Genomic DNA, 15,161 nt, shown 5'->3' on the forward strand with positions numbered 1-15,161 from the left:
GGGTGAACCCCTGGCTGGGTGATTGGCAGACCCAGCTGGATTTACTCTTAAGGGGAGGAGACAATATTTTGAGTGGTTTAGAATGCCAGGTCTCCACTGAGTATCAATTCTATGCTTTTGACAGGAGGAAGTAGTGTTTTCTTAACGGGCCTCAACAAAACCCATATATCTCCATCTTTTTATATGGAAACTTAAATCCTAAGGAGTGTCACATCTATTTTCTAAGTGTTACCTGGGCAATGGAGTTTATTAATCAGACTGCTAGTGCCTGAAGGGAGACTGATGAACACAGGTGGGAAGATGTGCTTATTGCCTGGTTTGCCTAAGTTAGAAAATCCAAAGCAGATTATTCCTCCAGGGCCAAAGTTGTGAGCAAAAGAAATTTTGAGACTAAGTGATCCCTTAACTCTTGGCCGCCTTGTTGGTTACAGCACCACTGTGCACTACTTACGGGTGGAGCTTGTTATGTTGAGAACTCCTAGACAGGAATTTCCAGTCACCTCCATCTCAGAATCTCCTGCGGAACTATTTGACGAAACCATAGGTTAAGGAAACCTAGAATTTTAACCCTTAACATGTTAGTATGTGAAAGACTTCTGTTTTTCACAGTTTTGTCTCAAGTCCCACAAACTCTATTTCTCAGAGATGCAAAGAGTATCTGCTGCATACCAACTGATAAGTTATTTCTCCACCAGTGAAATAAGCCAATTTAAGCCAGATTAAATTCCAGTAAATGCAGGTATATTGGGAAGCTGCTTTTGGGTGGGCAGTTCACTGGCCCCAAGAAATGAGGCCAGGGAAGTCGCCTTGGGGAGAGAGAGAGAGAGAAAGAGAGAGAGAGAGAGAGAGAGAGAGAGAGAGAGAGAGAGAGAGGGAGGAGGGGGAAGAGAAAGAAAGAGTTGTGCAGAGAGAGAAGGAGAGAGGAGAAAGGAGAGAGAGGGGAGAACAAAATGTCTGGATTGTATGGGGAGGAGCCTCTGGGGAAGGGCAGCAGGCCCTGGGCTGTAAAGTTCAGGATTGAGGACAGAGTATGCCAGGTAGGGACTGAGGGATGCTGGGAGAGTCTGGAGGCCAGGTCTGCTTTAGTATATAAAATATTCATAACAATTACTTGTCCCAGGGTCTGAAACCAAACACTATTGGGTCACTAAGAAATTATAGAAATGATCCGTTGTGGCACCGTGAAAGGCAGCCTGTGTTCTGGTTGAGTGAAACTTACTCCAGAGACCCAGTAGAAAACACTACAAGGGACAAAACAGTGATCCACATTCCCAGACATAGGCTCCTGACACCACGAAGCCCCCAGCTTCATAATCCTGTGACTATCAGTCACTTAGACAATGTCCCAAGCTTCTGATATTCTGTTTAGACTCTACCCCTACTGTTAACCTGGCAATAGCCACATATGCTCCTTCCCACAGTTACCTGGCAACAACAACAAGGTAGCCCAGCCTACTATAAAAGGAGCTGCCTGGCCCCTCCTCTCTCTCTCTCTTAAGCTCTTACCTCTCTTATTCTCATCTCTAGCTCTCCTTCTCCCCCTCCCTTCTCCTCTCTTCACGTGGCCATGGCCAGCCTACTCTACTCTACTCCTCGCCTCTCCTCTCCTCTCCTCTCCTCTCCTCTCCTCTCCTCTCCTCTCCTCTCCTCTCCTCTCCTCTCCTCTCCTCTCCTCTCCTCTCCTCTCCTCTCCTCTCCTCTCCTCTCCTCTCCTCTCCTCTCCTCTCCTCTCCTCTCCTCTCCTCTCCTCTCCTCTCCTCTCCTCTCCTCTCCTCTCCTCTCCTCTCCTCTCCTCTCCTCTCCTCTCCTCTCCTCTCCTCTCCTCTCCTCTCCTCTCCTCTCCCTTCTACAATAAAGCTTTAAAACCATGGACCATCTCTGCTCATCAAGACCCACTGTGTTAGAACAACGGAATAGACCTTCCCCTAAAGAGCCAAGTCTTATCTCCTCACCCTACCTCACTCCCGACCAGAAGGCCTCCCAGCACTTCCAGCCACCAGAAGAGACCAAGGACTCTTGCCCACATGGGAACCGCCCAGCACCCCCTCCTCCTGCCTCTTTCTCCCTTCGGCCCCAAGGCTGACCCAGCCTTCTCCGGGGCCCTCACTTTGTTCTCAGCTCTTCCGTGGTGTCCAGCAACATCCTGCGATGGCCAAGAGCTAGAACCTGTCATCTCTGGCCTCTGAGGCCCAGAGACCCCAGACTGTTCCCTCTCCACCCCCCAACCCCAAGGACCGGGGTTCCATGGCTTCCCACAGCCAGATGCCTACCCGGGCAGCATGGAGAGCTCGAGGCAGTCCCCCCCAGTCTGCCTGCCCAGAGCCCGGGAGCTCTGGCGGGACTCTCTCCCACCCCCTTTATTTCTCCCACCCCCTTTATTTCCCCACACCTGTTGCTTGACAATATGTTAGTGCCAAACTGCTCGCACTGGACACAGCAGTGGTGGAGGGAAAACACAGCCATGGAGCTGTTGGGGGTTGCCCTCAGCGTGCGCCTGCGGGGCACTCTGAATCTTAGTCCCTGTGATTCTGTCCCTGAATATGGTCCTGTCTCCTTGACCTGCCCTTCCCATTCTGCCTCCTTTTTGAATGTTCTTTGAACATTTAGAAGCTTTGGGCATGTGTGAGTCCTGGTGAGCCTGAGGGAGGAATGCCTGCTGAATGACAAGAGACAGACGCTGGTGCTGTAAGGAGTGGTGAGCCACACATCTCTGCTGCTTCTCCTTATATAGCAGTACACAGGCCTGGCCTGAGAGGCTCTGAGCTGAATCTTAGTAGAATCAGAATAATGAATGTTTGTGTCTAAGTATAGTTCAATCAACAATCCAGCTTCCTTCTCCAAAAATGCACAAATGTATTTTTTGTAAGTGTTAGCTTATTGTCTGCAATGCTATAAATTGTTGGCTGCACCTGACCCAGGGAATTGTAAAGTATGTAGGACATGTGTGTATTTGCCACAGTAGGTTGCTACTTTGATGTCAGGGAACTGCCTAGAGACATGTGCTTGCTACATAAGTTCTAAAGATGAACCGTCAAAAGGCTAGGGGATGTCAGAGAAGGAACTTTAAAACTCCAGACCACCTTAGAACCCTTACTTCAACGATTAAAGTAGACCAACTGATAGAGTCTGGTCTCTGCTGGGAGGAGTTTCTATATAATAATGGGTGTCAGTGTAACCCTTTTAGAGGTTTTTGGCAAAGGGTAACCCTTTGTCTGCCAAAGGTAGGCTCCTGCTTTGCCTGCCAGCCCAGTTTGCAGGGTAAACAGTGGGTGACCTATAAGCCAGCCAGTCAACTTGCAGATGACCTTATTAGGTAGCCCCAGGAGGCTGGTGTCTGAAGACAGGCTGGCAGGCAGCTGCAGTGGACTCATATTCTGTGAGGAGCTGGAGAGCTCACACCCTGGAGACATGGCCTAGTACCATTCAGTTAATTAGAGCACTCTATAATGACAGGGGTATGTGGGCTTCTTGGCAGACATGCTCTATGGTATGGTTAGACAATCAGTCGGTAGTAGGGACTTCTTAGAGGGTAAAGTGGTTCACTGGGGGCTCTTTCTACGGTGTAGCTTGTACTGATTTACTTTACCAACGTTATCAGAAATCTTTGTCTCCCTTGGGATGCAGGAGTGGAAGTGTGGCTATAGAACCTAGGGCCTCAAGGATGCTCGGCAAACAGTCATGGGAAAGAGCAGATGCTGATGGGGAGAGGAGGTGCCTCACTCCCATAAAGGTGAACGGAGAGAATGGATGCCATAAAGTTGTCCTCTGACCTCTGCTCAATTCGTCTTAGTATGTGAGCTCAGACATACACACTCATCAATGACAGTAACAAAAACAACAACAACAATATTAATAATAATGAATTTTAATGATGGAGGAAAGTTAAAATGAATTTTAAAAGAAAAGATTTGATGTTTAGGGTAAATTTGCAGTGTTTTGCTTTTTTGTCTTGTTTTGTTTGCTGGGGAGGAGAGAGAGAGAGAGAGAGAGAGAGAGAGAGAGAGAGAGAGAGAGAGAGAGACAGATTTTATGTCTTTCTGTCTCACTGTCTGTAGGCCTGCAGCCACCTAGGAAGAAATGCTGGGTTACAATGTCTCCGTGCCTAGATGTTTTCTCTCTGGCTGAAAGCACAGCACAGTCTATTTTAGCTCCGTGTCAATAGATGATGAGAATCCGGACCTTGTTGGGGTTTTTCCTACTGCTGCACTTCAGAGCTGGCTCTGGTGTTCTCCCTTCAGTGGTCTGAGGAGATGCATTTACATCTTTGCTCCAGGCTCTCCTTCCAGCTGGACTCAGGTCCTCTACGCTCCTGCTGCTACTGCCTCCCTCATAGAGAAGAGTGTTCACCAGCACGTCCTCCAAGAAAGCATTACCATCTAACCCCATGTCCTGTGAACACCATATAGCTTTTATACTGATGTTCCAATTTTGGATCCTACTGGAATCCCACTGGACTGGGAAGGCTTTCACGCTTAGTAAGTGTGTTACTTGGAGGGCCACTAAACATTCTTGTTTGTGTAAACACGACTAGCCAATTCAACCCAACAAGGAGGGTTGTTCCATTTTTTCTGTGCAATCTAAACTTAGGCCAGTGTCTTAGTCAGGGTTTCTATTCCTGCACAAACATCATGACCAAGAAGCAAGTTGGGGAGGAAAGGGTTTATTCGGCTTACAATTTCAAGCTGCTGTTTATCACCAAAGGAAGTCAGGACTGGAACTCAAGCAGGTCAGGAAGCAGGAGCTGATGCAGAGGCCATGGAGGGATGTTCTTTACTGGCTTGCTCAGCCTGCTCTCTTATAGAACCAAGATTACCAGCCCAGAGATGGTCCCACCCAAATGGGGCCTTTTCCCCTTTGATCACTAATTGAGAAAATGCCTCACAGTTGGATCTCATGAAGGCATTTCCTCAACTGAAGCTCCTTTCTCTGTGATAACTCCAGCTGTGTCAAGTTGACACAAAACTAGCCAGTACAGCCAGTGTTGGTAAATGCCCTTCAAGGGTCCCAGGGATAATCAAAGCTCCTTCCACTCACTCTTCTATAGGCCTCCTGGTAGTTTGGAGTTTCTTTGCATTTGCCCATGCAGAAGCCATCAAGTAGTGAGTTTGAGGGGTGGGGGTGGGGAGAACATTTTCCACCTCTCTTGGTGATGAGATGTTGTCAGCACTCCTGCTGCATGAGAGTCCTTCCTCAGTGCAGCTGTTGTTGCACGTCTTAACCACAAATGCTGGAACTTTATGCCAAGTGCTGTTGCACAACCCTTACGCATTCATGCCTCACACAGGTTACATTTGTTCTTAGTGCTGCTCCCTGGACCTTCTGGGCACACCTGGGATATCACTCCTCGTCCTGGACCTCTTTCCTCCCTGACTCTGTATTTGACTCTTGTAAGAGCTTATGATAAATGGAGCCATGCAGTATGGATTCACCCATGTAGCCAGTGTCAGAATGCCATTCCTTTCGAAGGTTGGATAACGCTTTGTATGCATGCTTCAGTATTCATTTAACGTCTTTACCCATCTGTTCATACTGTGATGCCAGCAGTCACGCCTCCTAGGGCCTTGTACATTCTGGGCAGGTGCATGCCTTGGTGAGCTGCACCCTTATCCCCAGGGCGCTTTTTAAACGTGAACCTCCTGTTGCTCCTCTGCTCTTACTCTGGGAATTCCTTGTCCATTTGCTGAGGGGCCTGGACTTTTCTTCCCACCAATCATTAGTAAGAGACCCTAATTAATATAAATCTATATAACTAATTTTCATGACAATTGTTCACACTTTTCATTTGAAGTTTTGTTTCAAAGAAACTAATAACTCTTTAAGAAGATTTCAGTAAGCCTTTGTCTCAAAAACGGTATTCTGCTATATAAGAAGTTTGGCATGGTTTTCTTTCAACACATCTGATAAAGAGGTGGCTATAAGTTGTAATGTATCTTATTGTTGAAAATATTTCTGCCCTTTCATCCCTGAACACACAGCCTGTTTTAAATTACCTTACATCGTGATGGAAGATAAAATTTTATTTTTAGCTTGTACAAAATATTAGTATGGAACAGAATCCACAGAGCACTTCAGGAAGCAGGCAGTGGGGAAATGGAACTAGAATTTGGAAAGCATGAAGAACTCAACTGTGATAGCAGGGTAATGAGGGAGCCTAAATGGGCTCCCACTGGTGAGACTCCCTCAAGTTAGGCCTTTCTACCTCAGATTAAGCACATAAATAAAATTCAGCAAAGAACAGGGGAATAGGATTTATCATTGTTCTGGCGTACAACATACTCCTTTGTGAGGCAATAAAGCTCAAGTCTTCAGCCTTGGGACTTCAAGCCAGCCATCATTTTTAGAAGCATATGTTTACTTTTGGTAAAATCATTTCTGTGTCACATCTTGATTTTCAAAATTGTCTCTCATTCACAGTAGTGTGTATCTGGACAGCTGCGCCACACCATTCCGTGTTGTCTATTTCCATTCACTTCAGCTTTCCAGAAGGCTGAAAGTGTTTTCATCTTCAGTGGGAGAAGGAAGGTGGCATCACAAGGCTGTCACACGAGTGCCTGATCCACGATTAATGAATGTACAGTGGCCATTCTCGGTCAGTGATACACTTGCAGCTGAGGGAGGCCACAGACATCCTCACCCAATTCTGACTTCGCTGCCACCCCTCTATTTCTTTAGGCTCTCCAGAGAGTTTGGCACTTAGAAATATGTTTTCCTAGCATGCGTGAAGCTCTGGGTCCAACCCCCAGCGTTGCATAACCTGGACATGTGATGCTTGCTTGTAATCTCAGCACTCCAAAGCCGGAGGAGGAAGGCACAGGAGTTTAGTTTCAACCTTGGGCTTCAGAGTGAGTCTGAGGCTGGCCTGAGATTCTTGTCACCTGTCTTGGAGGGTAGGGAGGAAGGCAGGGAGAGAGGGAAGAAGAAGGTAAAAACGAAGGGAGAACATTTTTAAGTAGTCCATTCATGGGTATTTATATATTACATCTGTTATATATTACAGCAAGCATTGTTAGCAAGCATTGTTACCCGTCTCCCCAGTCCCTTGTGAATGCTTTTCTGTATTCATATTTCTCTGCATTAGACATGATCACTGCCATTTTAAATCAAAGCATCTATGATCCCCCACAAGAGACTCTTTGAATACCACGTCGGTTAACATTCCCTTGTGAGGACCCTCACAGGCCCCTTTCTGGGTTATATTATAGATAAACAGTTGTTAGGACAATCTTTGATAGATATTGCCCCATGAGTTGTCCAGGGAACTTCCAGGTACTGAAACTGCCTTTGTGTCACCATGTCCTGTGATTAGCCTCTCACACCTGATCCCTGTAATGGAGCTCTGTCAACTTACTGCTACAGTGAGGTGAACTTGGAGGAAGTCTTCTCTTTGGTCTGCCCATGCCTTCATTAACTGTGGTGAAAAGACTTCCCAGGAAATGTCCCCACGTCATCCATCACAGCTTTCTTGTCTTCAGATGGGGTCATAGGCCTGCCTGTACATGTCATAGCATGCAGACCCTCCCTGGAAGGCTTTAGGTGGACACAGTGTGTCCAGGAGGCAAGCACCAAGGACAGAAGTGAGGATATAACAGGTGCAGATCTTCACCTCATCACAAACAGAACGGCCATCTACAAGTTGGTAGTCGCTACTCTCCTTTCTGGTTCAGCTTGTTTCCATTCCCTCCTCCACAAGAGAGACCTCTACAAGGACAGCTGTTTCTTGTATTACAGGAAGCTCCATACTCAGAGCTACAGTAATGTACTGAGCTGCCCTTTACCATATATCACAGGATGGATCCTTTCCATCTCCCATCTCCCCAGTCACTTGTGGATGCTTCTATGACAGGAAGTAGAGGTTTCTTTGATCTCAATTGGTTTCCTACAGATAGAATACTTAGTAGTAGATTAAATTGTATACCCATTGTTTCATAAAAAACTTCCTTCCTGTCTTTCTTCCTTGCTTGCTTGCTTCCATGAATCTGTCTGCTTTCTGATGGGCTAATAGGTGAGGCCAACAATATTAGTAATTCTTCCAGTTTTGTTCCCAAGCATCATTTCCTACACTCTGCAGAGCTCATGTGACATCCATCCCCTGCCCAGAGTCAGCTGTATCCACAGCTTACACAATTCCCCCATGGGCTTTATTTTCTAAACTTTCATTTTTAACAACCCTATCTTCTATGTTTCTTCCTGAGCTTACAAGAGGTAACTGAACATGTAGAGAAATCACCCCAAGGCCCCTGACTGTTGGTGGTCTACATTAGCACACACTGTCTTAGTTCCTCCTGTCACTGTGGTAACATACCTGACAGAAGCAACTTAAAGGAGAAAGCGTTTATATCAGATGGCAGCTTAAGAGCATACAGTTCACCTTGTCAGGAGAGCAGAGAGGGATCCATAGCTGTAGGTTGTGTAGCTGAGGCTTTTCACATCTCAGAGGACTCTTCCAGCCATGCCTCCTTCCTTTTAAGCATTCTATAACCTCTCCCAAAGAGTGGCACCAATTAGCAACCAAGTGTTTTCATGCATGAGAATGTAGAGTGCATTTTAATATCAAAGAGTAGTACACTTGTCTGTCCATCGTTTCATCCATTCATCTATCCACCAGTGGATGGACATTCATTTTCAGCAGGAGTCTATTTGTTTCTAAGGTGATCTGGTTTGACAGTAGGCTCTAAAGTATCTTTTTAACTTTCAGAAAACACTATCCCATTATTCCATATGGTCATTCTGCAGGTATTTACTGCCAATCTACTGTGTGCTATGTAGATAAAATGTTCAGGATTCAAAGGCAGACAAACTCAGAGCCACCACATAGGCTAAGGACAATAATGACCCTGACCTACCTTCCCACTGATGCCATGGCTCCATCTCTGCCAATTGTCTTCTGGAAGCAGATTATCTCTTCAGCCTTGCTTCCTTACCTTGTAATGGAGCTTGTTTCCTGTGAGTTTCTTTAATGTCCCTTTGTAGGGAGGAAGCAACCCATTTCTACTTATTGTCCATTGGTTTTCCAAACTCATTATCCAGAATTGAGCCCACCAGTTACAAGCTGCATTTGAAACAGGGCAGGCAGCAGCTTGTTGCTAAAGCCTAATAGCTTCTGTCTCACATTAAAATGTTTGACTCTCCTGGTAATATCTGTCTTTTCCTTTCTACAGTTTTACTCACATGTTGCTTATAAATCTTGACTCTTAAGTATGAATTTTTGGCTCCTGGTTAAGTGAAATATTTTATTTAGCTCAGCTAAAGCCAAGCATGGGGCAGCTTGGGAACAGCTAGGCACCTCACTGCACCCCAACACATCTGTGGGGTTTGCTTTTGGGGGCTATTTGTTTCTAAGGAAAGTGGGAGAGTTCCTCTCCACAGTGGCATGATCGTTAGGTCTCAGCCTTGTCTTTCTATGCAAAGCATTCTCTGACTCTCTGTGGCCTGGCTGTGGTATAATCCTCAATGCCCCTTGCTGGAGTGCTGTCTGCAGCAGTGTCTCCCCCTCTAATTTCTACTTGTGATCTGATGAAGGACTTGACCTGTTGCAGCCTTTTGCTTTGTGTTCACTGTGAGCTCAAAGCCACGTGTGCCTGGTCGCTCACGCTAGCCCTGCACTCTGGAAATTTGCAACCCAGTTTTGCTTAGATGGGCTCAAGGTCATTGCTGGTTGAGAATTAGCTGTCAGATCAGGCTGGTGGTACCCAGCCTTCTGTGTGCAGCCATGTTCAGAAGCCCAGGGCTTTCCAGCTGCCTGGGAGCCTTCAGATTCTCTGAGAAGCAAGGTAAGACGAGGAGGGGGATACAGAACATGCATTTCATTTCTGCATCCATTTTCTAATATCTTTGCTGTGGAATCTAGTATTCTCCAGCATCCGCCTAGTCCTGCAGCTGTCTGGAAGGGTGCGTTAACTATTGTAGTTCCTAATTACAGCATGTAATTGCTGGAAATGTCTTTTCATCTCTCTATTGCTAAGCCACAAAAGCTTTTATATGGCAAATGTTGATAATTAGATTCCAAACTTTGGATCAAATTCCAGATATGCCAGGTTGTACGTAAAATATTGTCTCAAACTACATCTTATGTATGAACTTATTTCCAGCAGACAGAGGTGGGTGAGCGTTTTACTTAAGTCTTGATGTGAGACAGTTTGGAGAGAACACTGTCTCTTCGGTGGCTTCCTTCCCATGCGCTTGCTGGAGTGCTTTTAGCTATTGCAGTGTCAGAACAACAGTGAGGTACATAAATGCCTGCCTACATGAAACCCAGACGTTATCTACAGTGAGGTACTTAAATGCCTGCCTGCATGAAACCCAGACGTTATCTACCCAGAATATTTCATAGCGCAAGTATTCTGTCGGGACTAGACTAGAACAACTCAGGCACTTCCTTTTATAACATTTGATCGCCCTTTGACCATAATTGTCTCTCTTCAGATTGTTCTCACAGGGTACTTCTGGGCTTGTAATAAAAGCCTGGCTGTCTAATTGACTTTATACACTTCATTTCCGATGCCTCCCTTTTGGCCAGAATTTCCAGTTTTTAGGACTTGAGATGTGTTTTAATGGATAAAGAAGTGTTGGCATCTGCTATAGCCTGTACATTCCCCACCCTCACCCCCACCCCCATCCCCACCCCCACCCCCACCCTGTGGGCTATGGTTCTAACTAGTAAACCATAAAGTCACTTTCTTGAGGGAAGGAGTTTTTGTCCTACTTCTGCTTGTGTTGGTCACTGAGAAGTGGATTGCTGGCCGTGTTATAAAATCCCATTATAAATCCTGTCTCTGCCTGGTTTTCATTAACATGTTCACTCTGCATGTGTGACTTTCCTGCACGGAATCGTTCTGAGTTGTCTGTACATCATATATCCTATCTTCAAAATAAATGAGTCTGCCCAGTGGTATGGCTCAGCAGGCAGCACTTGCCGCCAAGTTAAATGACTTGAGTTCAATTCCAAGGACACATGTGGTAGAAAGAGGGGACTGACTCCTGCAGGCTGCCCTTCGACTTCCTCACTAGAACCTTAGCACAAGCTTAGCACAAGCACACCCGCACACCATTTACTCACTAGAACCTTAGCACAAGCACACCCGCACACCCGCACACCATTTACTTACTAGAACCTTAGCACAAGCACACCCGCACACCATTTACTCACTAGAACCTTAGCACAAGCACACCCGCACACCCGCACACCATTTACATGTGTTGCTGTGTACATTTTTAACAAAACGGAAGAGACACAGCAGAGGTACCCCTTGCTGCTCCTACCTCCCCACCTTCTCTGCAGGAATCACAAATCTACCAGCAGACTACATCATCATCTCTGGTTATCTTGACCTAACTTAAACAATCACACACACACACACACACACACACACACACACACACACCATATAGAGTCGTTACTTGGTATTTAATTGCTTCAAGTTATTCTTTTGCCATAACCATTGAAATGGCTTTGAAGGATGTCAGATATTTGTTTAACCCATGTGCTCTGTCCGAGCCTCTTGAGAAGAGACAGCTTGGTGTGCAAGATTTCTAGATGGAGTTTTCTAGAAGTTGTTAGTTTTGTTATGTGGTTAGTAATGTCCTTTTTCCCATTGGAATGTCTTAAGCCACTGTGTGACTGTTTTAACACTATGTTATTTCTTTTCCCCTAGATTTCAACAAGAAAAACTTAGGATTCCAGGGATTCCCACATCAAAGAAAAGCTGCAAGGTAATGTGGCCTATGTTCACGGCCTTGTACATTTTGGAGACGTGTGGTGGCTTTTATGATGTTCCCTTAAATCCCTTCTTTCCTTTTGCCGACTGGGAATAGAACTCGGGGCCTCACACATGCAGGCAAATACTTCCCAATGAACTGTGTGTGCAGCCTCTTGGGCTCTTAGCTGTCTATCCCACTGAGTTTGTTTGGCAGTATGTTTTTCCTCAGGGTATTACACACACACGCACACACACACACACACACACGCACACATGTGTACTGCTATGAGCTGATGACATGACTTAATGGTACAGTTTCTACATAGCCTGTGCAAAGTACCAGGTTCAGTTCCAAAGTGTGCATGAGTGTGTGTGTGTGAGAGAGAGAGAGAGAGAGAGAGAGAGAGAGAGAGAGGGAGGGAGAGACAGAGAAAGAGAGACAGAGAGACTTAACAGTATTCTCAGGCACTATCGATTCTTCTATACTTGAAACTGTTTCTGGGAACACATTGAGGAACAGAACGTGTGCTTGTGACATTTGTAACTGATTGCCTACGCAGGCGCTACTGCTCTGTTTTTCTCTCAGCATTCTCTAAACTTTTGAATCTGCCCCTAGGGAGCCTTTTTTGTTTTTCATTTTCTTTCCTTCTCTCTCTCTCTCTCTCTCTCTCTCTCTCTCTCTCTCTCTCTCTCTCTCTCTCTCTCTCTCTCTTTCTCTCTTTTTTGAGGAAAAAGCTTAGTCTGGCTCCTCCTGTCATTTTCTCCCACACCCATCTTCCTTCCTTTTTTCCCTGACTGTCTGCATTGCTCGCCTGTCCTTGTGAATTCTTCTCTAGTCTAAACACCTGTCTTTCAACTGCACCTGCAATTTTCTTCCCCTCAGGCATTGTGGGTGCTAATCTAATCTGCTTACTGTCAGACCCTGTTGCACATTGCTGATCTAAGACAAGTATCTTAGTCAGGGTTTCTATTCCTGCACAAACATCATGACCAAGAAGCAAGTTGGGGAGGAAAGGGTTTATTCGGCTTACACTTCCATACTGCTGTTCATCACTAAAGGAAGTCAGGACTGGAACTCAAGCAGGTCAGGGAGCAGGAGCTGATGCAGAGGCCATGGAGGGATGTTCTTTACTGGCTTGCTTCCTCTGGCTTGCTCAGCCTGCTTTCTTATAGAACCAAGACTACCAGCCCAGAGATGGTCCCACCCACAAGGAGCCTTTCCCCCTTGATCACTAATTGAGAAAATGCCTTACAATTGGAGGCATTTCCTCAACTGAAGCTCCTTTCTCTGTGATAACTCCAGCTGTGTCAAGTTGACACAAAACTAGCCAGTACAACAAGCAAAAGTGAAAGACTGTGACATAGGCAGCTGCATAGGGCCCACTGTCACAGGCCACTGCTCCCAGTCAGACAGTCCTAGGTGCAGGTGCAGGGCCATCCCTGACGCACGTGGGGATGGGGCTCAACCTGCACATCACTGTGCTAGGAGGAGCCAACCCCTGTGCTAGCCTCCCTGCCCCTCAGATGCTCTTGTCCCTAATGTATTATAACTTTGCTACAAAGGACACGGTTCCTTGACATTGTAGTAATGATTTATCTGACTCTGCATTTGAAATTGGAGAGTGGATCTTATAAACATACTGTGCAGGAAAGCCTCTGGCGTATTCCATGTACATCTGAGTATAAAGGGAGCTACATGGCAGTTGACAGACGTACACATGGCAGTTGACAGACGTACAGAAGTATTATTTGATTCATGAATGGTTCATGTCTCTGGCCTGTCATTAATGGCACCTTGGGCGCATTCCCTAACCTTTCCCTCGCAGATTACCTTAACTACAATGAAGTTAATAAATAAGGAAAGGAAAGATAAGGACAAGGAGAGAGGGACGGATTCTTTATTCAAGGATAAGAAGAGAGTAAATTGGAGGCCAATGCTTTGGTGACTTTGGCTAAATGGGACACCAAACTTCAGAAACCTGGGCTGTTATTTCATGTAACCTGACCATAATGACCTACCTGGCAGGGCACCAAGTGTAAAAGGTATCATTGGCTTAGGGTCTCTGTGCACACAAGACATGCAGCAGCAGAGAAAGCCCAAGTCATGAGGCAGAGGGGTTTTACCTTCCCTGTCTTCTAATTTACCTTTGGTGATTAGCATGAAGCCAGCCCTAGTGAAAATATTCAAAGCACAGCAACAGCTGCCAAGCGGGCAGGCCAGGCACCATGCATTTAGGTACCTCCAAATCGTGTGTACATGAAGTCTGGAGGAGGTAATGGGGTTTGTAGCTGGGGTTAGAGTCAGTATATATGACGGGACACACCCCATTCTTATATCAGTCTCTCGCTTCACTCTCTTGTATTCATGGCAAGGCTTCCTGGGCATTTTCTCCCCATTTGCCCATGCCAATGTTTGGTGGCTTGAAGGCACGTGTAATATCAATGTAATTTAACACTGGGAAAAGCATCCAGACTGCCTCAACAAGTTGCTGGCCTTCTGAGGAAGAGACTGAAGGTTGGATGATTTAGCCTAACATACTCAGCTGTTCTGGGATCAAGAAGGTGTTGCCTGTCTAAATAAAGGAAGACAATTCACAGGTTCAGTGGTGTTTTCTCCACCACACACACCAAGCTGTTGCTCATGCCAGTGTAATTACATAGTCGAACACACATACACAAATTATCATATTCCTTTAATCCCAGCACTCGGGAGGCAGAGGCAGGCAGATTTCTGAGTTTAAGACCAGCCTGGTCTACAAAGTGAGTTCCAGGACAGCCAGGGCTATACAGAGAAACCCTGTCTCGAAAAAAACAAAACAAAACAAAACAAAAGAGAGAGAGAGAAATGGATGTGTAAATAAATGGAAAAAAAGTCACCAGTATAAAACACATGCTTCCGTGGGACGGCAGCCTGGTTTTTCTGCTTAGTGTTTTCTTTTGCTCAGTATTTAGCCTCCATCTTAATTAAATATGGCATTAATGGGGTAACTTTCAGCTTTCAGAAAGAGTTTTCTTTTGATGATAAAGAAGAGCCTGCCAACCACAGGAGAGGCCTTGATGTCAAGTGCTTAGCTGTGCTCCCTAAAGGTAAGAGCTTCTCTACATGGCTCGGCAGGGTCTGAGCTCACTCCTCCCTGACACTTTTGTTTGTGGTTCCTCCATGTTCCTTCGTTACTCCTCCAAGCACAAGATTCAGTTTAGGGGTCTTTCCTGAATTTTGCACCCCCCACCCCCGTCAGCTACTGCTGGAGGCTGAGTGGAGAGGAGAAAGCACACAGTCCATATCCTCTCTTTTGTCTTTAACCATCCTCAGGGGCCTGGGAATGTAGCTCAGTTGGCAGAGTGCTTGCCTAGTGTGCAGGACACCTGGCTTCACCCCAACATCACATAAACCAGGCTTTGTGGCTCAAGCCTATAATCCCAGGGTTTGTGAGGTGGGCCAGAGCAGAAAAATAAAACTGTACC

At 45.9% G+C, this 15,161-nt stretch overlaps 1 protein-coding gene across 22 annotated transcripts in view; it reads left to right on the forward strand.

Annotated features, from left to right (window-relative positions):
* Svil (supervillin) overlaps nt 1-15,161 on the forward strand; it is a 198,827-nt gene that overhangs the window by 104,990 nt on the left and 78,676 nt on the right. For 20 of the 22 annotated variants that reach the window (XM_011246886.3, XM_006525789.2, XM_011246877.3 and 17 more), the window contains 2 exons: nt 11,652-11,709; nt 14,692-14,783. The gene's annotated coding sequence lies outside the window, so the exon portion shown is untranslated. The remainder of the gene's footprint in view (nt 1-11,651; nt 11,710-14,691; nt 14,784-15,161) is intronic. The other 2 variants (XM_006525792.2, XM_006525801.4) reach the window with 1 other exon arrangement.

Source organism: Mus musculus, chromosome 18, assembly GCF_000001635.26.
Source record: "Mus musculus strain C57BL/6J chromosome 18, GRCm38.p6 C57BL/6J".
NCBI classification, from domain to species: domain Eukaryota; kingdom Metazoa; phylum Chordata; class Mammalia; order Rodentia; family Muridae; genus Mus; species Mus musculus.